The sequence below is a fragment of the Lissotriton helveticus genome, chromosome 11 (assembly GCF_964261635.1).
Source record: "Lissotriton helveticus chromosome 11, aLisHel1.1, whole genome shotgun sequence".
Classification (NCBI taxonomy): Eukaryota; Metazoa; Chordata; class Amphibia; order Caudata; family Salamandridae; genus Lissotriton; species Lissotriton helveticus.
Genome location: NC_136072.1, coordinates 676,751,434 through 676,778,326, shown reverse-complemented (window position 1 = coordinate 676,778,326; position 26,893 = coordinate 676,751,434). Strand labels below are relative to the sequence as shown.

At 46.2% G+C, this 26,893-nt stretch overlaps 1 protein-coding gene across 4 annotated transcripts in view; it reads left to right on the top strand.

Annotated features, from left to right (window-relative positions):
* Positions 1–26,893, top strand: part of LOC144791082 (disintegrin and metalloproteinase domain-containing protein 9-like) — a 2,835,950-nt gene that overhangs the window by 1,768,804 nt on the left and 1,040,253 nt on the right. The gene's annotated exons all lie outside the window — the stretch shown is intronic.

Here is a 26,893-nt window from a genome sequence, read left to right as displayed (position 1 = left end):
CCCTTGACGAACCCCCCCCAAATTTCCAGGGGCTGCTCAGAAACAAAATGTTCCATTTTCCTGAAAATTTCTGCCAATTCAGTCCACAAACGCCAAAGTTATTAGACATAGAATTTTCAAAAATCCCATAGAGAAAAAATCCTAACTATATATACCTACTGGCGACCGCCAGTAGGTAATATATATATATATATATATATATATCTGTGCCGCAGTATGGCTGTCCCTGCCGGATATGCTCGCCTGATTTGTTTGGCAGCGGTGGCTCGAGGGGACCCAGGGATAGCCACGCAGAGTTTGGAAGCATTTCGAGGTTCCCGTGCCACCCATCAGCAAAAGCCCTGGCACTGTGGCAACACGACTCACAACCTCCATACCACCGACCGGGATGCATCGCATATTGCATGCTGGGAGTTGGAGTTCCGGTATTCACCACGACAGGCAACAGGTGTGAACAATCAGCAAGGGGGGGGGTTCCCTGCCGGACTACTAATACCGAGTTGCTGAGAAGGGACTATGCTTAGCGAATGACTCTCTGCGGTATGGGGCGCGGAAGAAGACTTAAGGTCGAAATGCATTCGCCAGTACTGCAAATTGCTGCCAAATAAACGTGGTGTTTACCCGGAATCCCCCTCTGGCCTCTGATTCCTTTACTTGTGGAGGAAAGTTACTGCATATTTTCTGCGACTGCCAGTGTTGCAGTCCAGATGGCCCTACCATACAAAGTGACTCGGATTCAAGCTGGTGAATGTTCGCTACTTGCAGCGGATCTGCTAACTCAGGGTACTGAGAAATCCGATGTCCGCCAATTCATCTCGGGAGGCTCCGGTGGCGTGAGGTATTCATACCTCCATTAGGATGCTGTGCCGCAGTATGGCTGTCCCTGCCGGATATGCTCGCCTGATTTGGTTGGCAGCGGTGGCTCGAGGGGACCCAGGGATAGCCACGCAGAGTTTGGAAGCATTTCGAGGTTCCCGCGCCACCCATCAGCAAAAGCCCTGGCACTGTGGCAACACGACTCACAACCTCCATACCACCGACCGGGATGCATCGCATATTTCATGCTGGGAGTTGGAGTTCCGGTATTCACCGCGACAGGCAACAGGTGTGAACAATCAGCAAGGGGAAGGTACCATGCCGGACTACTAATACCGAGTTGCTGAGAAGGGACTATGCTTAGCGAATGACTCTCTGAGGTATGGGGCGCTGAAGAAGACTTAAGGTCGAAATGCATTCGCCCGTACTGCAAATTGCTGCCAAATAAACGTGGTGTTTACCTGGAATCCCCCTCTGGCCTCTGATTCCTTTACTTGTGGAGGAAAGTTACTGCATATATATATAGACTTCTCCTGCACCTTTAAAATAAAATGGGAGCACTACAATTGGTCCGTGTCCGTTTGTTTTTTTCCTGGCTGGAGGGATTCCAGAGCGCGAACAAGTGACGGTGTGTTTGATATATATATATATATATATATATATATATATATTTATATATCAATCAAGGTAGCGGGCCTTTAACTGCCAGTAGAGCCCGCTAGGAGGGCTCTAAGACTATTCGAACATTCCGCCCCTAGAGAGCAGAATGCTCTAATTAGTAAAAACAAAGTCCTCTCTGAGGGGTCTAAATCCCTTTGGGCTTCGAGAGGCCTTTGTTCACAGCAGCAGCTGTGAAAGGAAAACATTACAATGTTGCTCTCTGGGCTTCTACCAGCCAGTAGAAGAAGCACTCCATTGTCTACTATGGAATGCTCAACATTCCAATGTTCTAATGAACATTGTGCATTAGAAATAAAGTTAATATACAAGAGTTATGCTATATTTGAATACAAAACAGGCAGCCACAAGTGCAGTTGCCTTGCAGACAACAGCTTCATGGTGTGAATGGTGCAGCAAGTGCAGTATCGCTGGGCCCAAAAGTTGTGAGAACTCCTCTAAACACATAATATTGCTTCATTTGACTACTAAGCAGGCAGTCACAATTACAGTTACCTTGCAGTTTAAGAAACTTCATTTGAATGGTTCTGCAGGTGCAGTAGCACCAGGTCCAAAACCTCTAGGGACCCCTCTAAATCCAGATTATTGCTAAAATGTAAAACCAAACAGGCAGTCGTGAATGCAGTTACCTTGCAGACAACAGGGTCATGATTTCAGTGGTGCAGCAGGTGTAGTGACACCAGGACCAAAAGTTCTAGACACCCCACTAAACACCTAAAATTGCTAATTTTTACTACTAAACATGCAGTTATAAGTGCAGTTACCTTGCAAACAACAGGGACATGATTTGAATGGTACAGCAAGTGCAGTGGCACCGGGCCCAAAAGTTGTCAGAACTCCTAACCACCTAATATTGCTATAGTTTACTACTATACAGGCAGTCCCAATTGCAGTTACCTTGCAGTTAAAAGTGGCTTGATTTAAATGGTGCAGCAGGTGCAGTGGCACTGCGGCCAAAAGTTGTTGTAACTCTACCAAACACCAGATATTGCTATATTTTACTACTAAATAGGCACAAGTGCGATTATCTTAAAGGCTCTAGAGTTATGATTTGAATGGAGCAGCAGGGGCAGTAGCACCGGGCAAAAAGTTGTCAGAACTCATCTAAACACCTAATAGTGCTATATTTTATTACTAAACGGGCAGTCACAATTGTAGTTACCTTGAAATTGAAAGAGGCTTGATTTAATGGTGCAGCAGGTGCAGCGACACCGGGGCCAAAAGTTGTCATAACTCCACTAAACACCAAATATTGCTATATTTTACCACTAGACAGGCAGTCACAAGTGCAGTTACCTTGAAGACAACAGGGGCATGATTTTAGTGGTGCAGCAGGTGCAGTGACACTAGAACCAAAAGCTCTAGGCACCCCACTAAACAGCAGTTACAAGTGCAGTTATCTTGCAAACAGCAGCGTCATGATTTGAATGGTACAGCAAGTGCAGTGGCAATGGGCCCAAAAGTTGTCATAGCTCCACTAAACACCAAATATTGCTATACTTTACTACTAAACAGACAGTCACAAGTGCAGTTATCTAGCAGGCAACAGGAACTTTTTTCAATGGTGCAATGGTGCCAGACCCAAAAGTTGTCAGAACACCTCCAAACACCTAATATTGCTATATTTTACAACTAAACAGGCAGTCATAAGTGATGTTATCTAGCAAGCTCTAAAGCCAGGATTTCAATAGTGCAATGGGTGCCGTAACACCGGGACCAAAAGCTATAGGCACCCCACTAAATACCTAATATTCCTATATTGTATACTTAAATAGGGGACCACAAGTGCAGTTTACTTTGCAGACAACAGGTTGATGATTTGATTGATGCAACAGATGCAGAAGCACTGGGCCCAAACGTTGACAGAAGTCTTCTAAACACATAAAGGGGGCTTAATTTGAATGGTGCAGCAGGTGCGGTGGTACTGGGTCCAAAAGCTCTAGGGACCCCACTAAACCCATATTATTGATAAATGTTACTACTAAACAAGACAGTCACAAGTGTATTTATCTAGCAGGCAAAAGTGTCATGATTTGAATTGTGCAGCAGGTGCTGTAGCACCAGGACTAAAAGCTCTAGGCACCCCACTAAACACCTAACATTGCAGTGGCACCAAGGCCATAAACTTGAGGGACCCCACTAAACACAGAGGGGCAGATTTATGTTAACTGGCGCATCCCCAGGGATGCGCCAGTTAATGTGCGCCACAGCTCCGCCACCCATGGTGCGCCGCATTTACAATGCGGCGCACCATGGTGCAAGGCAGGGAAGATGCGTGACGCATCTTTCGGCGTACGGGCAGCGCATTGCTGGAGTCATGTCGCAAGTGCGACATGACTCCTGCAATGCACAGGGGCCACCCCTACAATGCATGGTGCGTCACCCTTACGCCTGCTTCAAGCAGGCGTAAGGAATTAACGTAGAAAGTGACTGAGTGAAATCTCATAGATTTCACTCAGCCACTTTTAGGAGGCGTTCCTGCGCAGGAACGCCCCCCCCCCTGTGCAGGAACGCCTCCTTATGGCGCAGGGCTTTCCAACGTGATGCTTCTCCTAGATGCGTCACGTTGTAAATAGGGCGCATTGTTTGCGCCGCCGTTGCGTCAAATTAAGTGACGCAATTGCGGCGCAAAGAGGCGCAAGGGCCTCATAAATCTACCCCAGAATATTGCTACATTTTACTACTAAACAGGCTGTCACAAGTGCAATCATCTACCAGGCAATAGTACCATGATTTCAATGGTGTGGCACCAGGGCCAAAGGCTTCAGAACTCCTCCAAACACCTAATATTGATATATCTAACTACTAAATAAGCAGTCACAAGTGCAATTACCCTGCAGGTACTAGGTGCATGATATAAATGGTGCAGCAGGAGCAGTGAAACATGGTACAAAAGCTCAAAGAACCCTTCTAAATACCAAATATTGCAATATTTTACTATTAAACAGCCAGTCACAAGTGTAGTTACACTGCAGGCAATCGGGTCATGATTTGAATATTGCAGCAGGTACAGTGGCACCGGGGCCAAACGTTGTCATAACTTCTCTTAGCACCAAATATTTCTATCTGAGGTACTAAACAGGCAGTAACAAATGCAGTTATCTTGCAAGCACTAGGGCCATTATTTGAATGGTGCAGCTGGTGCAGTAGCACCAAGCCCAAAAGTTGACAGAACTTCTCTAAATACATAATATTGCTAATACATCAATGATTTCTATTATATCCCTCTTTTATTTCATTTTAGATAACTGTGCTATTACTTACCCGCACTATACCACTAGCAACGCCAGAATATATTACCTTTTTGTACATGAAAAAGTAATAACAACAGACTTTTTGTAACCTATATTGTACAAATACTCAGCAAGCTACAACTTAAAACAAAAAACTGCTTATTATTAATCACATTTGCGAAACCTAATGCATTTAGCAGTGCTTGTATAAAATGCATTTTCAGTCATTGCAGATATGGTTACAGAACAACTGCCTACACTCGAGTGTCTGCCTGAGTCAAGACAATACAATGACGTCTCTGGATGAAGGACACAGCAACTGACGTCACTCATCTGTTTTCCTTTTAAAACACCGTGCCCAGTCAAGTAACACAAATGGTGTGGTTATACGTCTGTTTTCCTCCAGAGTTTCACCTGTTAGGTCTTAGCACTGAAGCCATTTGAACAAAACATCAGTGGGTTAACCACTTACTGATGATATCTTTGTGACAGTTGGGTCACAAGATTCAGAGCTTGCCATTCTCATCTCAGCTACAGCAAGCAAAAGGAGCACCCTAATTCAACTTATGGAATGCAAAATACATCTCACTTTGAGTACACTAACTCAAATAAGTTAACAACAAGGAAGGGTGCAAGGAATTGAGATTAGTATTTAACATGCACAAAGTTTCTCATGGCACATTTGTTCTCAGTACTCTTTCTTTATTCCTTCACTTTCTTTATCAAAAAGAGAAAGAGAAAACAGCCAACGCATTTCGTCCCAACACATAGGGAGTTCTTCAAGCCTGTTAAAAACATGTAAGACAATATAAAATAAGCAAACAGACAATACAAATGTACCTTAGTCATATAAAAATGGACATTACATACACATAAAAGCTACATAGCAATAAACAAGTGATCAAAATAACATAAAACGATCCCTTCTGCAAAATACACCAACATTGACCTACACTGTTATAGAAACAGATTAGACTTACGTAGAAGACCACACAAAAAAGTGTGTGTTTCGTGAAACGCTACAGTTTAAGAAAGTTACATATCATTATTAAAGGATAAAATAAACAGATGCCTTGCATGATCAATGTATTTCATTGTTAAACAAAACAGTGTTAAACCATATCCATTAGCAACCTAAGCAAATGTTGACATTACCGTACCATACCCTATTAGGAAGATATAAGCAGATGGCATTAAATAAGTATGATATTGAGGTTGCTAAGCAAAAAGAATTCATTTTTAGAGAAGAAATGGCTGCTGCGTCAAGTATAGAAGGTACAATAAACTGCTTCTCTACATTTTCCAAAACGACATTCAAAAAATGGAACCAGGCCTCCGGATTTACACTGTGTGTAACTTTCTTTTAATATTTCTATTATAATGTTGCTCGTCGAGGTAGTACAATCAGAGTTTATACCTCCAAGTTTTGAAGTTGAGGGAAGGGAGCAGGTTGGTGCGATTTCATATGTCCATGCCTTCTCGAACCCTTCTCCCCCCTCCCCCCCCTCCTCCGGTATGTGCCTTCTCGCCCGTTCCCCCGCCCGCACTCCTGTTATCCGCGCCTTCTTCCCCGCCCGCACTCATGTTGTCCGAGTCTTCTCCACCCGCCCGCAATCCCCTTGTCCATGCTTCTCCCCCCCCCCCCCCCCCCGTTGTCTGTGATGCAATAATAGGTCTTACATAAATGCGAGTCCTATTGCATTGCACATGCTTGTTTGTTCAGCCATCTAGTTACTGATAAAGGAAGTTGGCAAAAAGGTATCCTAGTTACGGCTGAGTCCTTGACTTTCCCTTTGAAACTGGTTCTATGCATTTACCAAAGGTTGGCTTATCAAGAAAAAGACAAATAGACTTCTTAGCAGTGAGTAGACCCCATTACCAAAGACAGCCTAAACGCTTTAGCGAATGGACCCATGAATATGTGCTGCGATAAATGAGATACGTTGGAATTAAAAGCAAAAGAACACGTGTATTCTACGCTCTACAAATAATTCACATACTCAAACGCCTACATTACCTGGAAAAAGCACTCACATATGATATTCGCTTATCAATACTAAAATAATGTGAATGCAACACTAGAAATATTAGAAGTAAACAGATGGGGTGTTATCTTTCACTTCAAAAGTGGCCTATTCCTGCTGTGCGGTGTTCTTTTTTCCTTTTGAGACTTCCTGCACCGCAAGTCTTTACTCCATTGTTGATTATAACCTATTTGCCTGGTGTATTATAAAAACTGCTTACACTTCTGCTAGAACAGTGTAACCTAGGCATAAACGTCCTTGTGCGGCTTTAAATGCATAACACACAGGACCCAGAAGAATGGAACAGGGCTGCTATAATGCTTCCAGATCGCTAATACATATTCAAATCAGATTGCAGGTTATACCTATCACATACCAAACGAGTGTGTGAGCATTATTTTTAGTTGTAAAATAGCCTCTCATGCATCCGAATGATGTGGAAGAAAACATCCGAAGAGTCAATAGAATGTATTTAAGACTAGATCAGTCGAGGAGGCATTATGCAAAATTACATGTCTCAATGCCATGGCTGAAAAGTCCTGAGGCAAAAAAGCCAGTGCGCCTCAAGGAGGCCAACCCAAAATTGCACAAAATGCATACATCAAACCTAAAATGGCACAGCATACTATAAGCAACAGTAAACTACTATAAACCTACATGCAAAGTAATATATCATCATGTAGATATATACCTGTCTCAAATTACAGACTTGTAGACACTACAGAGTTTTAAGGTCCTATCACTGATTAGGGTACGAGGTGAAATTAAAAGACAGTAAAAAACGAAACAGCTCTAGACATCTTACTCAATCTTGCATGATCAATAAAAAGTACCGAAGAATGTGCCTTTGTTTGATGAGCTCTAGTAGGTATGAGTTGGACTTGGCCCTCTCTGTAGTCTATGGCTTTTAGGACTCTGCACACATTACCACTGCTAACCAGTGATAATGTGCTTGTGTTCTCTCCTTTAAACATGGTAGAATTTGCTTACACTCAATTTGTACATTTAATTTAGTTACAAGTCCCTAGTAAAGTAGTATTACGTGTACCCAGGGTCTGAACGTTAAATGTTACTAGGGGGCCTGCCCCACTGATTGTGCAACCCACTAGAGTAGCCTGTCTCAGGCCTGTGTGTGCAGTTTTAAACTGCCATTTCGATATAACAAAGAAAACCTTTTCCCAAATCTAAACCTTCCTTTGTAGGTGGAGCCTGGGCAGCACATGCGCTCCTCTGCGAGGAATGCTGTATTGCCGTAGGGACTTGAAGCTCCGCCCACTCTTCACCCACATTTTTCATTGGCTTGTGTCATTGTTCACGGTAAAGTGTGGCTGTTTATTGGTCAAAAGGCTTAGTAGTCCCTCTTTAGTACTGCCTTGTCTCATTTTGTAAGCTTCCATGGTGACACCCCCTGTTACGTGTGTTGTTGTTCATTAGGCTTTAATTACAGCCTCAGTACAGTATTTTCTCAAATAGCGTTCTCCTGCCAGCTGTTGCAGGCAGAGCACGGTCACTCCTAACGTTTAAAAAAAATTTATAGCACACATTTCCAATGCGATAGGTCTTGCATTTGCGAGAGTATAAGCTATTGGCATTGTACATGACAATGCCTTTTATATATCGGTTTTAAAACAACACATACACAACAGGCATTTTGATTTACAATGCCATTAGCTCAAACTCTCATAAATGCGAGACCTATTGCATAGCAAATGCTTGTATATATTTTAGTATATACTTATATCTATATGTACTTTGTGGGCTCTGGAGATCAGCTGTAGGACTTGTCTGCTTCCGATTAGGGACTTTTATTTTCTGTTTAACTGCCTCTATTTAAAATGACCAGTACAGGTCAGTAAAATACCAAAATTGCTTTCTGCTTGTTCAACTGCCTCCATTTAACTGTCTTGATAGAAAACGACTAGTAGAGGTCAATAAAATACCAGAATTGCTTTCTGCTGAGGGACTTTATTTTTTGTATTTTTCTGGCAACTGCCACTATTTAACTTTTTTGATAGAAAACGACCAGCAGAGGTCCGAAAAATACAAGAATCACTTTAGCCTTTCTAGTCCATAGAAATTGTGTTCCACGAGCACCTGTAGACAATAATATTTTTTTCAAAACTTGTAGTTTCAGTGATATGACCTCCGAAGGCCCTGGTTTTATATGAAAAACAGCTTTGGACTATACCATTTCCCACTGAAAGGCAATATTTCTCTCCACGTGTTCCCATACCTGGCGTGTCACACAGTTTCGTGCTTACTTTCCCTCTGCTAATGTGCTGCATAACTAAATTCATATAAGGTCCCAAAGGCGAGACCGATTGCATTGCAAATGCTTATTTATTATTACTGAGTGTAACTCCTCTGACTCCAGGAACATAATTATTACGCATTATTTTCTTGACGAGTTGTATACTGGCTGGCTTAGGCTGTCATGTATGGGCTTTTGCAGAACCAAGATTGGAAAACTAGTGGTGTTTACAATATAATTGCGCTCTAAAGTAAGCGTACAATGTGCGCCATACTGCAATTTTGCATATCATGGCACCTGCACTTTAAGTATTTTTCTGGACTAGTGTGCCTTTGGATTCATGTTATCCGCACTTATTAAAATCTATATGCTTCGGGTACTGCAGTAGTTGCTGAAGTTTGGTTTTGTAACAGAACACATGTCCTCTTTGAATATACAATCCTTTCCTGCAGGTATCATATACTGTATCGTAATGAGGAAGAATTCTACATATAATTTCAAGAACCTAGGACAAGATTGACACTCGTTTTGTAAGCATGAATACTCCTAAATGACTTTTGTATCTTTTTTTCAGCATGAAGCATATGGGATTCAGTTTTGGTCAAATAAAAATGTCTCCCTTATTGTAAAATGTAGAGAAGCAGTTTATTGGACCTTACCATACTTGTTGCAGCAGGCATTTCTTCTCTAAGAATAACATATTTTTGCTTATCAACCTCAATATCTTACTTATTTAATTCTTTCTGCTCATATCTGACTAATACGTATGGTTTACACCAGAGCGTTGACAACATTGCATAGGTTGCTAATGGATTTGGTTTAACACTCTGTATTGTTTAACAATGATCATGCAAGCTATATATGTTTTTTGATCCTTTAATAATAATACAGACGTAGCTTTCTTAAACTGGAGCATTTCTTGAGACACAGTCAGACTTTCACATGGGTGCTTCTGCGTGAATCTAATCTGTTTTTAAACCAATTTAGGTCACTGTTGGTGTTTTTTGTGGCATGGATTGTTTTATGTTGTTTTAATCACTTGTTTATTGTTATCACACTTTCATTTTTATGCATTGTCCATGACTGCGTATTTTATATTGTCTTACATATTTTTACAAGCCCTGAAGAAATCTCTATCTGTTGGTATGAAACGTGTTGGATGTGTTCCCTTTCTCTTTTTGATAATGAAAGTCAAGTAATAAAGAAAGAGTACTGTTAGACCTGGCATCATTAGCGCAAGTCTCCCTTCCATTTTGACGGACTGCCTTCTCTGTTTTAATATGTTTTTTAAGGATTTATGCTTTGGGCACTGTGCCACTGCTAATCAGTGCCTCAGTGCAAGTGCTCCCTATGTTAAATTAATGTACTAATTGGTTATTCCATGATTGGGTTATTTGATTTATCTGTCAGTCCCTAGTACAGTGCACCATGTGTGCCCAGGGCTTGTGAATCAAATGCTTCTAGTGGGCTTGCAGCACTGAAGCAGCTTGTAAAGTGTGTCTCAGGTCTGCCATTGCAAGGCCTGTGTGCAGTCTAGCACTGCCATGTCGACTTGGCCAAGCGCACCCCCTTGTCAGTCCCTAAACCTTCCCTTTGCTTCATATTAGCCACCCCTATGGTAGACCCAAGGGCAGGGTGCATTGTAAGTATAAGGTGGGACATGCTCTGATGTGTGTAGCATGTTCTAATAGTGCATTACAGCCATTTTCATGTTTCACTATTGAAGGTTACCTGTTCTCATAGGCCAGAATGGGCAGTTAGATTATTACATTCTTATAATCCTAACTGACTCAGGAAACACAGTAGAAATTCAAATTTAGTGTGCCTGAACTCGGAATAATAAAATACTTCTTTAAGTGAAGGTTATTTAAATATTCTGTGTTTGCAAATACCACTTTTAGAAAGTAGGTATTTGCGGGCCTAACCATTTGAGCCTGCCTCTGCTGGGTTGTGTATTCCTTGTCTGGGTTTGTGAGTGACAGGGCTGGGGGATTCCAGGAGATAGGCTGGGGCAGCCCGGTGGTGAATAGAGAGATCTGCATCTAGATGGGAGGGAGGAGTTGCTAACCAAAAGGCGCTGAGGGCCTGGGTAGAAGACAGAAATGTCCTTGATCTTGTGGTGGAGCCTGTTGGGGATGCAGATGGGCAAATTGATGGGCCAGAATTTCCAGCCAGGGGAGGGGTGCCGTCCCCACCTGGCAGCAGCATCTCTTCTAAAGACCTGTCCCCCAGACAACTGAAAGATAGGGAGAGAAATAGGGCACTGAAGCTGGAGTTGGCTAAGCTTAAAATGGAGAGTCAGAGGGAAACAGAGAATACAAGGTTGTCCTTGGAAAGAGAGAGAATGAGAATGGAGCATGAGAGAATGTTGAGGGAGTTAGAGATCAAGGCCAAGGGCTTAGAGATCAATTCCTCTGGTGGCAGCGCACCATCTGTGCCTTCAGAAGGCAGAGTAAATATTCCCAAGGATGTCATCAAAGATTTTCACAAGAATGAAGATATTGGTCCATGGTTTGCAGCCTATGAGATAGCAATGTTGGCCCACTGGGTCCCTGAGAAGGATTGGGGAGTGGGGTGGTGGGGCCGCTTTTTAACTGAAGGTAGGGATACTTTGTTAGACTTGCCCAGTGATCATAGGATGTCTTATGCCCACATAAAGGAAGCCCTGATGACAAGGTAACTCCAGAGAATATAGACAGAGGTTCAGGAATTGTAAGAAACTGGAGGGAACCACTTGGGTAGAATATGTGTCTTTCTTTTGCAGAGCTATGGATGGTTGGGTGAGGGGTAGCAGTGTTGATAATTTTCAATCGCTCTATGATTTGATTAATAGGGAGCACTTGTCTGCTAATTGTTTTTCAGAGCTACGCCAGCACCTTATTGATAGCAAGTTGACTAATCCTAGAAATCTTGCTGAAGAGGCGGACCACTGGGTCAGTACCAGGGTCCACAAGGGTCTTGTGGGAGACTCCGCCAAAGGTGGGCAGGGTCCCCAGCAGAAGAGTGGGGGTACAAGGGTAAATAGAGGGAGTTCCAAAAAGGACCCCAAAGTAATTCCCAAGGGAACCAGTGTAAGGGTCCCCTGCCTCCCCCTGAAAAGAAGTCAGGACCCCGGACAGTTAAACCTGTTCAGAGGGGGCCCGTTACCTGCTTTTAGTATAAGTAGGTGGGACACCGTTGGTATGATCCCCAGTGTCCTCAGAAAGGACAGTATGTGCCACCCCATGCACCACCCCGTCAGATGGCCAGTGTAGCCCTGGGTGGGGAGGAGATGGGTCCCCAAGGTGGGTGGGATCCCACAGAAATGTCCCTTGTCTCATTAGAAGACTTTGAGATGGTCCCTAAAACTCAGCTGCCTGCTAACACTAAGAAATACAGGCAGTGGGTGACCATCAATGGCCATGGAGTGGAGGCTCTGAGAGACACAGGAGCAAGTGTGAAAGCTGTCAAGTGTCTCTTGGTCTCTGAAGAGCAGGTAGTCCCCAATGCATTCCTCCCAGTTGTTGCCGCTGACAACACAGAGAGCCATTGCAAGGTGGCTCAAGTGCCCTTTGAGTGGGGGGTCTCTGGTACTCTTCAAGTAGCTGTGAGGCCATCCATGCCTGTTGATTGTCTGTTAGGCAATGATTTAGAAAGCTCCCCTTGGGCTAAGGTAAGAGGAAGGCGCATTTAGAGATGTTGGGTCTGCCTGAGTGGGCATGTGTGACCACTCGGTCTATGGCAGGTAAGGGTGTTCAAGAGACCCTGGAGCCTGAAAGTATGGTCCAGGGACCTGCCTTAAAGAGAAGAGGTAGGGGGCACGGAAAACCAGCCCCCATTGTTCCCAGGATCCAGGAGGAGGCACACCTTGAGGGGGATGCCCTTGAACCTACAGGAGAGCACGTTTCTGAACTGGGGAACCTACCAGAGCTGACCCATTGGCAGCAAGAAGGGGGTCCCTCCAGGGAGGAATTTTGTGAAAAGCAGCAGAAGTGCCCTTCTCTTGTGGGTTTGAGGCAACAGGCCACAAACCAGGTAGCAGGTGATCAGTCTGGATCACATTGGATCTACTGGGAGAATGGTCTAATGTATAGCAAGCCTAAGGTTGCTGAGCCTGGGTCAGCCCGTGTGATGGTGGTACCCCAGCGCTTCAGAGCCTTCCTACTGGGTTTGGCTCATGATGTTCCTTTAGCTGGTCATCTGGGGTAGAACAAGACCTTTGAAAGGCTTGTCTCCCACTTTTATTGGCCCCAGATGCGGAAGAGTTCATATACTCATTGTAGGACCTGTCAAACTTGCCAGGCAAGTGGGAAAAGTGGGAAGAGGCACAAGGCCCCTCTCTAACCTTTCCCTGTAGTCAGTACCCCCTTTGAACGGGTGGGGATTGACATTGTGGGGCCACTGGACCCCAAGACAGCCATGGGCAACAGGTTTATCCTGGTCTTGGTGGACCATGCTACCCGGTACCAGGGGCGGTGGGTGACATTTGAAAGTGGTGAGGCGCAAAGTGGTTTGCATACAGCACCGTAGCGAGCGAGCGCAGCGAGCGATCCCGAACCCCAAAAGGGGGGTTTGGGGGGATTACCCCCCCCCCCCATGAAAATTTTGAGAAAAAAAAAAGAAAAATCGTGCATTTTCAAGCAAATTTGAGAAAGCAGGAAGGTTAATAAAGCAATTGTGAAAGTGCAGTTATTACATTAATAGATGGCATAACATAGGTAGCTGCTTATTCAATATAACCACAGAATGACCATGCAAGGTTCTACAGCATATTCTAAAGCAGAACAAAACAAGTGGAACTACCCCTCCCTTAAACCATACAAAAGAGGATGAATGAACTAGTCAAATAGTGTCCACGAGGACACTAAATGAAGCACACCGATGTTAAGAGAAACCTGGAGCCACTACCAAAATAAAACTAGCCGGTGAATGAAAACAAAAAACAAGGAGGAGGGGCCATCACATGCTGTACAGTGTGATGGCCAAACAAAACGTTCTCTGAGTGAAATCGCCTGGGGCGGAATTAAGCAGCAAAGGAGGGGCATTTACACAAATGCAACAGTAACAATTAAGCATTTCTGAATGCCACAGATCGTAACCAATGGCTGTAGGAGGGGTGTGCCAAACCCCACAGAAGAGATATAACAGGTTGATCTAAGCTAGACTTAAAAATGGTGAGCGAGATAGAAGCACCTGGGAAGAATGGATAAGCAGCGGGTGAGACTGAGCAGATAGAGTGCAGGAGCCAATGATTGTGTGTGAATTTCTACCTTGAAGGATGCCTACATCCGTGAAGTGCCATTGACAGATGTCAACACTGATGCAAAATCCTGGTAGCCAATGCCAAAAGTTCACTCAACCACATCAGCCAATGAATGAAATTGGCTGTTCAAAAACCCCTGCCTGTCTATGTATGTTTTATGTTGTGTTCTGTATTGTGTTTTGTGTCTGACAATATGATACAAACGTGATTCCAGTGGCTCCCTGGGACCATCCCCGTGGGAACACCAATTTCTCCTCCTATGATATCAGAGGATTCCACACAATTTTTTCGTGGTATTGATCAAATTTATTTGTATTCTTTGTATGCTTTTTCCAAAAAGTTCATTAACATAATTCCATTGCTCATAAAATGAGGCATCATCATTATAACTTATATCCAATGCATTTCGGGCTAACAAGTAGCCCTTCATCAGGGAATAATACTGTTGAAGAAAATAAAAAGATATCACATAGTTGTGAGCACATGATGTAAAGTATCTAGCACGTCAAATATATGCACTGTTTACAAGCCATAATGTTGTATAAGTACAGAAACGAATGCAAGAAAAAACGGGTGCAAGAAAAACAAGAATATTACATGGTAAAGATAACTTACATGCCTGTCTTTGTTCGTGTTGGATTTACATGCTGAAGGTAAATAAAAGAAAAAATCATCGTTGGCTATCTCGGTTTTATATCACCAAATAGTAATCATAGGGTGTTGTTTGTTAGTTCACTAACCTGTTGCTTACGCTCGGGAATCTTAATTGCCGCGATGCGGTTTCCTTCTACATGAAAACGCCACTGTCAAGAGTGTTCGCCATACCGTTTGTATAAGCAGTGTCGGTCGCGATCATGTGATCAGCAGTAACTGAAAACAGACTATATCTCTTACCATGCAGCTAAAGCTACCTCTAAGTACCACTTGAGGCCCGGGGAGATAAGATAACATGATAGCTTTCTCTTCCTCACTTAATGGATCTGTTCTCTGCAGTGTGCAACAAGTCCTGATGTACACTGCCTACAAGTTGGCATTGCTGTTCAATACCTCTGACTGCGCAATACCTCATTCACTGCACAAAATGTGTGCAATACAGTCGACTGTGCGTTAACTTGCGCATGTGTAAGAGGCCTTGACGCCTGCCTCTGCACAAGCTCTTTAGTATTGAACGGCTCAAACAATGAGAGCAGGCATATCTCACCCACTCATAGCAGGCATATGCCACCCACTCATAGCAGCCATATCTCACTCACCCACAGCATTGAATACACATTTCACCCACTCATAGCAGCCATATGTCACCCGTTCATAACAGACACCTCACGCATTCATCGCTGTCACATCTCACCCACTCATTGTAGGCACATCTAACCCACTCATAGCAGCCATATGTCACCCATTCATAACAGACACCTCATGCATTCATCGCTGTCACATCTCATCCACTCGTAGCAGGCACATCTGACCCACGCACATCATAGCAGACACATTTCACCCACTCACAGCAGCCTTATGCCGTCCATTCATAACAGACACCTCACTCACTCATGGCAGGCATTTCTCACCCACCCACAGCACTGAATACACATTTCACCCACTCACAGCAGCCATATGCCACCCATTCATAACAGACACCTCACGCATTCATCGCTGTCACATCTCAACCACTCATAGCAGTCACATCTCACCCACCCATAGCATAGCTAAGCAGACACATCTCACTCACTATAGCAGCCATACGTCACCCATTAATAAGAGACACCTCACTCACTTATGGCAGGCACATTTCAATCACTCAATGCAGGCACAGCTCACCCACTCATAGCAGGCATATCTCACCCTCTAATAGCAGGCATATCTCACACGCTCATAGCAGTCACACCTCACCCAGACACCGTCCGCCTCTGCACTAACAATCCCTTTAATACCCATGCGTCACCCACCACCAGAGCGACATGCCTCACCGTGCCACTGCCGGCCTCGAGGAGACAATAGCTCCACTCGCTGTAACATTCATTATAACATTCATCGTAACTGACAGTCATTGAGCCCCTCCTGCCCGAAGTCGCGGCTGCCTCTGGCCTCTACCCTCACACTCTGACCCTTCCGCTCAGGAGCTCTCAATCCGCACAGATCTCACCCGCGTCCAGCAGTCTAAAGCCCAGAGTGTCCTCGGCAGCGGTCTCACCCCCTGACACCCCTGAACTCTCCCCCCCCCACACACACACAGGGCACTCTCCAAAACCGGTGCACTAACACGGGGCACAACCTGAGGCTATAGAGTAAAAACATGAAAGGGCCGACTCCACCTTTCTTATAAAATCACTCAAACTCTACAATCCATTTAACTAAAAATACAAAATTGACAAGAATAGTTCTAAATTCTAAAAAAACACATTTCAGTTACACTTATTTGTAAAACAGTGAAACCAAAAATCACTAGTCAGGTTATTATCCGATCCTGATTTCCCCTCTCCTGGGGCCTGAATGTCACTTTCATTCTGCACAGTTTTAAATCATGTTAAAGGAATGAGCGCTCGGGGGGGGGGGCTCTGATGCTCGCAGGGAAGAGGGACAATGCCTTACCGTAGAAAGAAGGTGCTGCTGTCTGCAAGAAGAACAGTGCCAGCAGCAACCGGAGGGCAGCTCTCACGGGACCCATGGCTGAAAGACAAGAAGGGACAGAGTTAGAGACGGCCTGCTAAATCTCTCTGATTTAGGAGGAGGAAGCAGACGGTTTTTCAGAGCAGGCCGCCTGCAGCTATCACACCTGTATTATTTTAATTATCGTGTTTACCGCATTGATCCAGACTACTTGACCAGAACGCGCGGCTGCACCTATGATCGCACTGCTGCTGTTTTTACTTATTTTAAAAATCACATAATTCATTATTGCGCGCTCGCGCTGCTGTGTTTTAGCGCACTCTCGCCTCAGCGCTATTTAGAGCAACAATCTCCCCCTCTTACCCGCACCATAAATCGTGTCCTCATTCCGCACTTAGCGGGAATTTCCACCGCGTCAGGCTCAGGACTCTGTGAGATCGCGTCTCGGGTGAGTGAGGGAACCAGGAAGCGCCGATTTGCGGGCGCCATCTTGGTTTGGGGGGCATAGTGATAGCTGGACAGGACTCCTGCGCCTGGAAGGGTATAAAAGCCCAACCTTCCCAATCTCAGGTCAGACTACTTGACCAGAACGCGCGGCTGCACCTATGATCGCACTGCTGCTGTTTTTACTTATTTTAAAAATCACATAATTCATTATTGCGCGCTCGCGCTGCTGTGTTTTAGCGCACTCTCGCCTCAGCGCTATTTAGAGCAACAATCTCCCCCTCTTACCCGCACCATAAATCGTGTCCTCATTCCGCACTTAGCGGGAATTTCCACCGCGTCAGGCTCAGGACTCTGTGAGATCGCGTCTCGGGTGAGTGAGGGAACCAGGAAGCGCCGATTTGCGGGCGCCATCTTGGTTTGGGGGGCATAGTGATAGCTGTACAGGACTCCTGTGCCTACGGCTATAAATAATGCATATCTCCAGAGCGCGCAGCGTAGGCGCGCAGTGGGAGCGACAGCGGAGCGCCGGAGGTGCGCCAGAGGTAAGCCCGTTTGCGCCCGTTCGCGCTCGGTCGGGCTCAGGGACCAGAACCTCTTACCAACCACCTAGCGGCCTATATACTTATTCCCGCTCGACTCTCCTTGCACTTAATAATGCCCTGCCACCCTTATGTACTCACTCTGTGAATTTAGCGACGTGTCGCCCCTTCTGCCAACATTGCCCTTTTAGACCTATGGAAGTGGATATTAATACAACAAAAGCAGAAGGTGCCTTGAAAATGGCTTTGGTCAATTGTCGATCACTTTCTAAACACGCAACTGAAATTTCTCTGTTAATCCAAGATCTCGGGCTTGATATTCTTTTTATAACTGAAACGTGGCTGGGATCCACGTCTGGCCCAGACATCGTCCAGGCCCTTCCTACGGGATATCTGATCCAACACAGGGACAGAGAACTCAAGGTTGGAGGAGGGATAGCCATACTTTATAAGGAACACCTAACCTGCCGTATGACAGACAGCGGCATCCCTGATTGTGAAAGTGCACAATTTTCTATCACAGTATCCCCAGAAGTGTCATTCTCAGGACTTTTAATCTACCGTCCGCCTGGCTCAATTGGACAATTTCGGGAAGGAACCATTGAAACTACTATAGAGCTAGCCAGCAGGGTTTCAAACTTTATAGTACTGGGAGACTTGAATCTTCATTTCAATAATCCCTCAGATACTATTGCCACAGAACTAGCCAAAGATTTAGCGGCATGTGAACTGAATCTGATAGTCTCACACCCTACCCATTTTAAAGGGAACCTCTTAGACCCCATATTCTCAAACATTTTGGATCTAATATCAGCCGAGCCATACTCCATTCCTTGGACAGATCACATGGTTATTCCTTTCATATGGAATATGCCCACACCCGGCCTAGCAAAACTACCTAGTACAACGTTGGGCAGGCGGTGGACGAAATTAGAAGCTAATGACTGGGTAGAGGCATTGAAAATAAGTGAACCCCAGGCCAATCAGGATATTGATAGGGCAAATACGGACTTTAACCAATGGATCGAACTATCATTGGACAGCGTACTCCCCAAAAAATCTATCTCCAAAAAGCAAGGCCCTACCAAACAACCCTGGTTTACTCCGGAATTAAGGTCCCTGAAACAAGAATGCAAACGGTTGGAGAGGCAGTGGCGAAAACACTTTGAGGAAGAGAAAAAAATCAAATATAGATTTGCCTTAAAGAAATATAAATCTGCTCTTAACGCGGCCAAATCCATCTTTTATGCAGAAAAAATTGAGGCCTCCGCCAACGCCCCAAGAGAGATGTTTAAGATAGCTAAATCTCTGTTAAAAGCCCCCGATTTGTCATCATCCCCACTCGGTACGGAGGAAGCTGAGGCTCATTGTAATAATCTGGTGAATTTTTTTGCTGAAAAAATCCAAAAGATTCTCCTCTCCCTTCCTCCTCTTCCTCTGGAAGAACTAATCCCCCCTTTGGCAGACGGCACGGATAGTATCTCGCCCTGCCTCCCCTTCTTTTCTCCCCTCAGTAAAGAGCTCCTACCCCCGCTTTTCAACTCTATAAAAAGTGGCTCCCCGCTAGATCCCGCCCCTATGAACATCTTAAATCAAGCCCTGCCCAATATCAGTACACATATCATTCATTTAGTTAACACTTCACTTGAATCTGGGAAGGTACCTCAAGACTGGAAACTGGCCATGGTTAGGGCCTTGTTAAAAAAGCCACATCTCGACCCCCTTGATTTCTCCAACTACCGTCCCATCTCCCTGCTCCCTGGCATTAGTAAACTTGCCGAGAAATGGGTAAATAAACAACTAGCATCCTTTCTGGAGACCCATAACTTGCTTCACCCAACTCAAACTGGGTTTCGAAGAGGACAGGGAACGGAGACGGCACTGTTGAGGGTGGTAGAGGATTCCAGGAGGATTCTGGACACAGGTGGCAGCACGGCCATTATCCTCCTGGACCTCAGCGCCGCCTTCGATACGGTGAATCACCGTGTCCTCCTGTCTCGTCTCAGGGGGATCGGTGTTAAAGGCAGGGCACTTATGTGGCTGAAGTCCTTTCTTGGCAACAGGTTCTTCAAGGTCTTTTCAGGAGACAGCTGCTCCTCACCAATACCATGACAGTGTGGGGTGCCACAGGGCTCCTCCCTTAGCCCCACACTGTTCAATGTGTATATGGCGCCCCTGGCAGAAGTGGTAGCTCCCTTTGGAATCCAATTAGTAAGCTACGCTGACGACACCCAGCTAGTTGTTTCTCTCAATCAGGTGGAGTCCCTCCCCTCCAATCTCTGTTGTTGCCTGGAGGCGGTAGCAAAATGGATGGACTTGTCCCACCTTAAATTGAATGGAGGAAAAACGGAGCTGATGCTTCTAGGGAAAAAGGCCACCTTTAACAACTTGATACATTGGCCCTCCTGTATGGGTCCTGGACCCACCCCAAAGACCGAGATAAAGAGCCTCGGGTTTTGGCTGGACGCAGAGTTGTCATTTAAGATCCAGGCAAGGAAGACAGTAGCCACCTGCTTCGGATTGCTGAAAACAATTCGAAAAATCCTTCCTCAGCTACCCGAAACAGCTAAGAAAATCATAGTCCAATCCCTTGTTTTATCCAGGTTGGACTATGGAAACGCGCTCTATCTTGGAGCCCCTGTTTCGGTTATCCGGCAACTACAGGTTGCCCAGAACTCCGCAGCACGACTACTCACGGGCACCAGCCATCGTTCATCAGCCAGACCCGCGCTTTGCACCTTGCATTGGCTCCCCATAAAGGAGCGAATCCATTTCAAGACACTCTGCACGGTCCATAAAACACTCTACGGAAGAGGCCCCCCCATTCTAGATGACATGATCAGGCCATACAAACCCACTAGGAACCTTCGCTCAACCCAACAAAACCTTCTGACAACCCCTAGGATTAGCAGGGCTCGTACAGGGGGCCGTTTGTTTTCGTATAACGCGGCTGGGCTGTGGAATGCTCTTCCTCCACTTCTTCGTCAAGAGCCTAACCTACTTGCCTTTCGAAAAAAGTTAAAAAAGTTCTTGTTCCCAAAAGCTAGATAAAATAGACCTGCATCTTTAATTCATCTTCTTCTGGTTGGTCTTAAGCACTGGGATGCTCCCGAGTGGCCACGCGCTATAGAAGAGCCTTTTAATAATAATAATAATAATAATCCTCAGGATGTGAAGGAGCTCCAGGAATGTTCTGGAAAAGTAAAGAAACGCCCCCTGCCCTCCCTCTAACATAGACGAGGATGGGGTACTGATAACACCTTGCTCTTACTCCTTCACCCACTGGGACAGAGAGCATTATATAAATTAACCAGCGCTCACAAACATAACAAAACACGGGTAAAAACAGAGGCGGTGTCTGTGACGTCAGATCATCAGGTCGGAGGAGCAGTCCAGGCACACCCCTCTCAGTGAACTTGGACCTCATGGCCCTTATTACACTTCAGCAAGAGCTCGATAACTTTGTTCTTCAATTCTCAAAACGAATATTACTGGGTTGTAAAAGATTGCAAAGAAGCCACGACACATTCATTTTTATTTTTCAGGTTTATATAGTCTTATTTTATTTATTAACATCACTTCACATGTCCGAATGGCAGCAACTTAACCAGCATTACATCAATAAATTACTTTTACTGACGTATAACGAAATCGACACCTCTTCTTGGATTTCTTTTGCAGTCAGTGGGCCATGTCTATGGTGGATATTATCATTTACCACGGATTTCTCAGGGCCTTCGGTACTGATGAACTACAATTGATTTAGTCTCTTTGGGCAGTGCATATCTGAGGCTATACTATTAAAGCGGATCGTGAACAAAAAGTACAGTCTCCAGAGCACGCTGTAACTAGCTCATCTATCACGCGTTCAGGAGAGAGCACCCCAAGCATCCCCGCCTCCCACCAGCCCCATCCATCTGACCCCAGTGCCTGGCAGGGCTCGCACTCGGACAGTGAATCTCTTACCCCCGCTGCTCTCACTCAGTCAGACAGGGGCCAGGCCCGAATCTCTTACCTGCTGGAAGGGTGATTATACGGTGTGTGGCGTGGCCTCTAGTCTCAGCTGCTTCTGTGCTCTCTGACCAGCGCCGTGAACGAGAAAAAGAGGAACACACTGACAACGCTCACGCTCAGTGACACTGTGACACAATCACGACACGTGTGTGAAGTGAACACACACTGCAGAAGCTGACTGAAGACACCCGCGCTGAAGAGGTGGGCCCAGCACACGCTGCATCTTAACCTCACAGGAGTCCACCCCCACGCGCGGCATCCAATGATGGATGCCGCGTGGTGGACAAGCCAATCCTGGCGCTGCATGAGGCGCCAGGATTGGTTAGGGGGGCACATCTGCTGCTCGCCCTGTCGCCCTTTGGAAACCCGGGCTGTGGCAGGCAGACAAGTACCCCTGGGTCCCGCTGGGGAACTTACAGTGCGCATGCTTGAGATAGTTTCCAACTATCTCAAGCATGCGCACTGTAAGTTCCCCAGCGGGACTGCGCACTACGGTCTGCTGCAGCCTGAGTGTGTGGACTGTCACTCAAGCTGCAGCAGGCCACCCCCCCTGCGCATTCCGGCGGCTGATTGTTGCAATGTAATGTAGTCGATATATTTGCGGCCGGCTGCCGCGATGCGGGTCCATGTGGCTGGAGGGGCTACGCCCCTACGCCCCAATGGACGCACCGCTGCTCCCCGGTACCCGGAAGCCATTCCGCTTAGGACAGTGACGGCCCCCGTGGTGGGACGTGCACTGATGGGGAGCTTCTCCCATGTTGGGTTCCCCAGCGAGGTTGTATCTGACCGAGGTAAAAACTTAATTTCTAATTATATGAAGTATGTGGTGTTACCTACAAGTTCACCACTCCCACTCCTTACCACCCACAACGAAATGGGCTGGTTGAAAGATTCAACGGGACCCTCAAAGGCATGATCATGGGTCTTGAGGAACCAATGAGGCGTAAGTGGGACGTCCTCTTGCCATGCCTTCTGTTTGCCTACCGAGAGGTGCCACAAAAGTCTCTAGGGTTCAGTCCCCTTGAGCTTTCTTATGGTCACCCGGTAAGAAAACCTTTGAGTTTGGTCAAGGAAAGCTGGGAGCAATCTCCCAGGAAACCTCCCCAGGATGTATATAGCTGCATGCTGGCCTTCCGGAACCAGACTCTGTGTTTCAGAGATCTTGCTCAGGCGAATCTGGAATCCAGCCAGGAGGAAATGAAGTGGTGGTACAATCAGAATGCCACTCTAATTGAGCTTCAGCCTGGACAGAAAGTTTGGGTCATGGCCCCTGTTGAGCCTTGTGCACTCCAGGACAGGTGGACCTGTCCATATGAGGTGGTAGAGCGCAAGAGTGATGTCACTTACTTGGTGAACTTGCAGACTCCCAGGAACTTCTTGCGGGTCCTGCATGTGAACCGCCTAAAGCCCCCCTTAGAAAGGTCCGAAGTGGGCATGCCCCTAGCGACAAATGATGGAATGGAGGAGGAGACCGAGCCTCTTCCTGACCTCCTGTCTGCAACAGAGCAAGATGGGTCAGTGGATGGTGTCAGCCTCTCTGCCACACTGACCCCTGATCAGCAGCAAGATTGTCGCCAGCTGTTGGGGAAATTCTCTGATCTATTTTCCTTGGTTCTTGGTGTCACAGAGTGGTGCGTCCATGATGTGGAAACTGGCAACAGTCCTCCTGTCAAGCACAAGGCTTACAGAGTGACTGACAAGGTTAGGGCTTACATTAAGGAGGAAATCTCCAAGATGTTTGCTTTAGGGGTCATTGAGTCCTCAAACAGTCCTTGGGCTAGCCCAGTGGTCTTGGTCCCAAAGGTTGCCTCGCCGGGTGCCACACCCGAACTCCGGTTCTGTGTGGACTACAGAGGCACAATTCAGTCACCAGGACTGATGCACACCCCATCCCCGGAGCTGCTGAGCTCATAGATCGGTTAGGGGCTGCACAGTACCTTAGTACGTTTCATTTGATGTCTGGGTACTGGCAGATCGCCTTGTCTGATGGGGCTAAGGAGAGGTCAGCATTTCCCACACCAGATGGGCACTACCAATTCCGGGTTATGCCCTTTGGAATGAAGAATGCACCTGCCACCTTTCAGAGGTTGGTCAACCAGGTGTTGGCTGGGCTGAAGGATTTCAGTGACGCCTACCTGGATGACATTGCAGTGTTCAGCGCCAGTTGGGAAGAACACTTGCAGCACCTCTGGGAAGTGTTGATGGCACTGCGAAAGGCAGGCCTCACGATCAAAGCAAGTAAGTGCCAGATGGGGCAGAGTTCCGTTGTGTACTTGGGTCACCAGGTAAGAAGCGGCCAGGTGGCGTCCCTACAACCCAAAATTGATACCATCCTGGCACGGGAATCCCCAAAGACTCAGACACAGGTGAGAGCCTTTTTAGGACTCACAGGGTACTACAGGAGGTTTGTCAAGGTGTATGGCAACATTGCTGCACCCTTGACTGAGCTGACTTCCAGGAAGAAGCCCAAGAAAGTGAACTGGACTGACACCTGTCAGAAGGCTTTTGACGCCCTGAAGACTGCCATGTGCACAGCACCCGTGCTTCAGGTAGCCAACTTTTCAAAAGAGTTCATTGTACAGAGACGCTTCAGAGCATAGTGTGGGGGCTGTTCTATCACAGATTAATGAGGAGGGCCTAGACTAACCTGTAGCCTTCATCAGCAAGAGGTTACTTCCACGGGAACAGAGGTGAAGTGCAATTGTGCGTGAGGCATTTGCTGTGGTCTGGGCACTGAAGAAGTTGAGACCATACTTGTTTGGGACTCACTTCCGAGTTCAAACCGACCACAGGCCCCTCAGATGGCTGATGTAGATGAGGGTTGGGACAGGCTGGGACAGCCCGATGGTGAATAGAGAGATATGCATCTAGATGGGAGGGAGGAGTTGCACCTGGGACCTAAATAGGGCTGGGCCTTCCCTCTACAATGCTGGCTCCACCTTCTGTGGCTTGTCTGATGTCTCTGCCCTGCACTGTGAAAAGAGAGGAGGATTCATGTCAACAGAGTGCTCCAGAGTTGTATCTTCCCTCCCCTTTGCTGGCTCCACCTCCTGTAGGGCGTCTGATGTCTCTGCCTTCAGAGAACAAAGGATTTTGGGGTATAAATATTGGGACCCTGATCCCAAGAAATTAGATCACTTCTGGACAAGAAACCTTTCTGCCAAGGAGAATAACCAAGGAAGCTGCAGGAGATGTACTGCCCCTCTGCCAGTGTGCTGTTTGCTGGGTTGGCCTGCAGGGGTTGCTTCATCGCCAAGGGAAAGGAGAAGGAACTTTGTAAGGACTTTCATCTACAGAATATTCTCCAAGGGCTTGAACTGTGCTTGCCTCCTGCTGAAGTCTCAGGGACAAAAGACTTTTTTTTTTTATTATTATTTTTTTTGTCTTAATTAAATTGAAAATACAACCGCAGAGGAAAATACCCACTGTTACAGTAGCCCTGTACATTATCACTTTCAGTACTCGTCATTTACACTAATAAACTAACACGGCCGTAATGCCAACATCCCAGTGAGGGCAGGCAGCGATATTCTGTATATTCTTGAAGCACATTGCAGCAGAGGCTGTAGGGAAAGCTCGTATCAGACCTATGGTGAGAGTGCATTGTGGCACGCTACCCAACTATTACGCACCAAGTCTGGCTTTGTCAGTCAATATCCAACCCACCAGTCATCCAGCCATTCATGTCAGTCCTAGCAAATGCTTCAACCAATTCCAGCCGGCTCATTAACACTTGAAGCATACAGTACATCCCCATTCGCTGCATCGTCCACACCTTCGCTCCTCCAGCCTTTCAAATAAGCAGTATACAGGCCCCAAATATTTTTTGGTCTGCTTTTGGGCGGAAGTAGCTCTCTATAGAGCCCCAATTGCGTGGAGCAGTGGAGCATGTCCCTGGACCATTGCTACATAGTAGGGACGGGACCCCTCAGCTAACACATGGCTACTCTTCTCTTGGCCATAAGCAATCCCATATCCACCAGTCTGCGGATTGCTTTGGATAGCGATTTAGTGTAACCTAGGAGAGCAACCAGCGGGTCCACTGCTAGTTCAGTCTCGACAACCCTACTAATCTCTTCAAACACTGCCCTCCAAAAGGAGTATACTCCCGGGCACTGCCATGCCAAGTGCATAAAGTCCGCCACCTCTACATGACATCTCTCACATTCAGCATCTTCTCGCAGACCATATCTATACAGTCTCTCTGAGGCATAATATACCCTATTAAGGTACTTAAATTGGACCAACCTGTGCCTGCCATGTAAGGATATCTTTATGGTATTTATGCAGCAATAGGACCATTTAGCATCATCCAACTGGATGCTCAAGTCTCGCTGCCATGCTAGTCTGGCCGCTGTGTATTTATGCGCCCGGTGTGACATTGCTATCCTATAGAGAGCTGCAATCAACTTGCGAGAGGAAGTAGCCTTAATAACATCCGTCAGCTCACTTACCTCAGGAGGTACCACTATATCGTCACCCAACAGTGCTCGCAATGCCCCTCTCACTCTGTCAAATTGGAATTTATTTAAAGGTGTGGAACTCTCTGGCAACCCAACAAGGTGTTCTGTGGTGCGAACCGTACCTTCACAAAAGAGATCCCCCGCTACTTCAATGTTCACAGCGCGCAGAGCCCTAGTCACGCCCCTCTCAGTGCACGGACCCAGCCATCTCAACCATTCTATGGGCATAGCAGGTGAATATAGTATTGCACCCGCCTGTTGCAGTAACAACCAGTGGCAAGCATGTCTAGTAGCATTTAAGGAGTCCATAATGCCAGTCCTACGAGCAGGTTGTTCCATAACGACAGCCGGCAGAGGTATCGGATCTGCGAATAGTCGCTCCATCTGGAGGTATGTGACATCCGCTTCACCATGGATCCAGGAATGAAGGTGTGCTGCCTGTGCTACCCTATAAGACAACTCAAAATCGGGTGCGCCAAGCCCACCCAAATGGCACGGGAGCCTGAGCACCCCCCACTGCACCTTAGCGTGCTTACCAGCCCAGGCCAAATATAACATAAGCTGCCTTAGTCTATGGAAGAA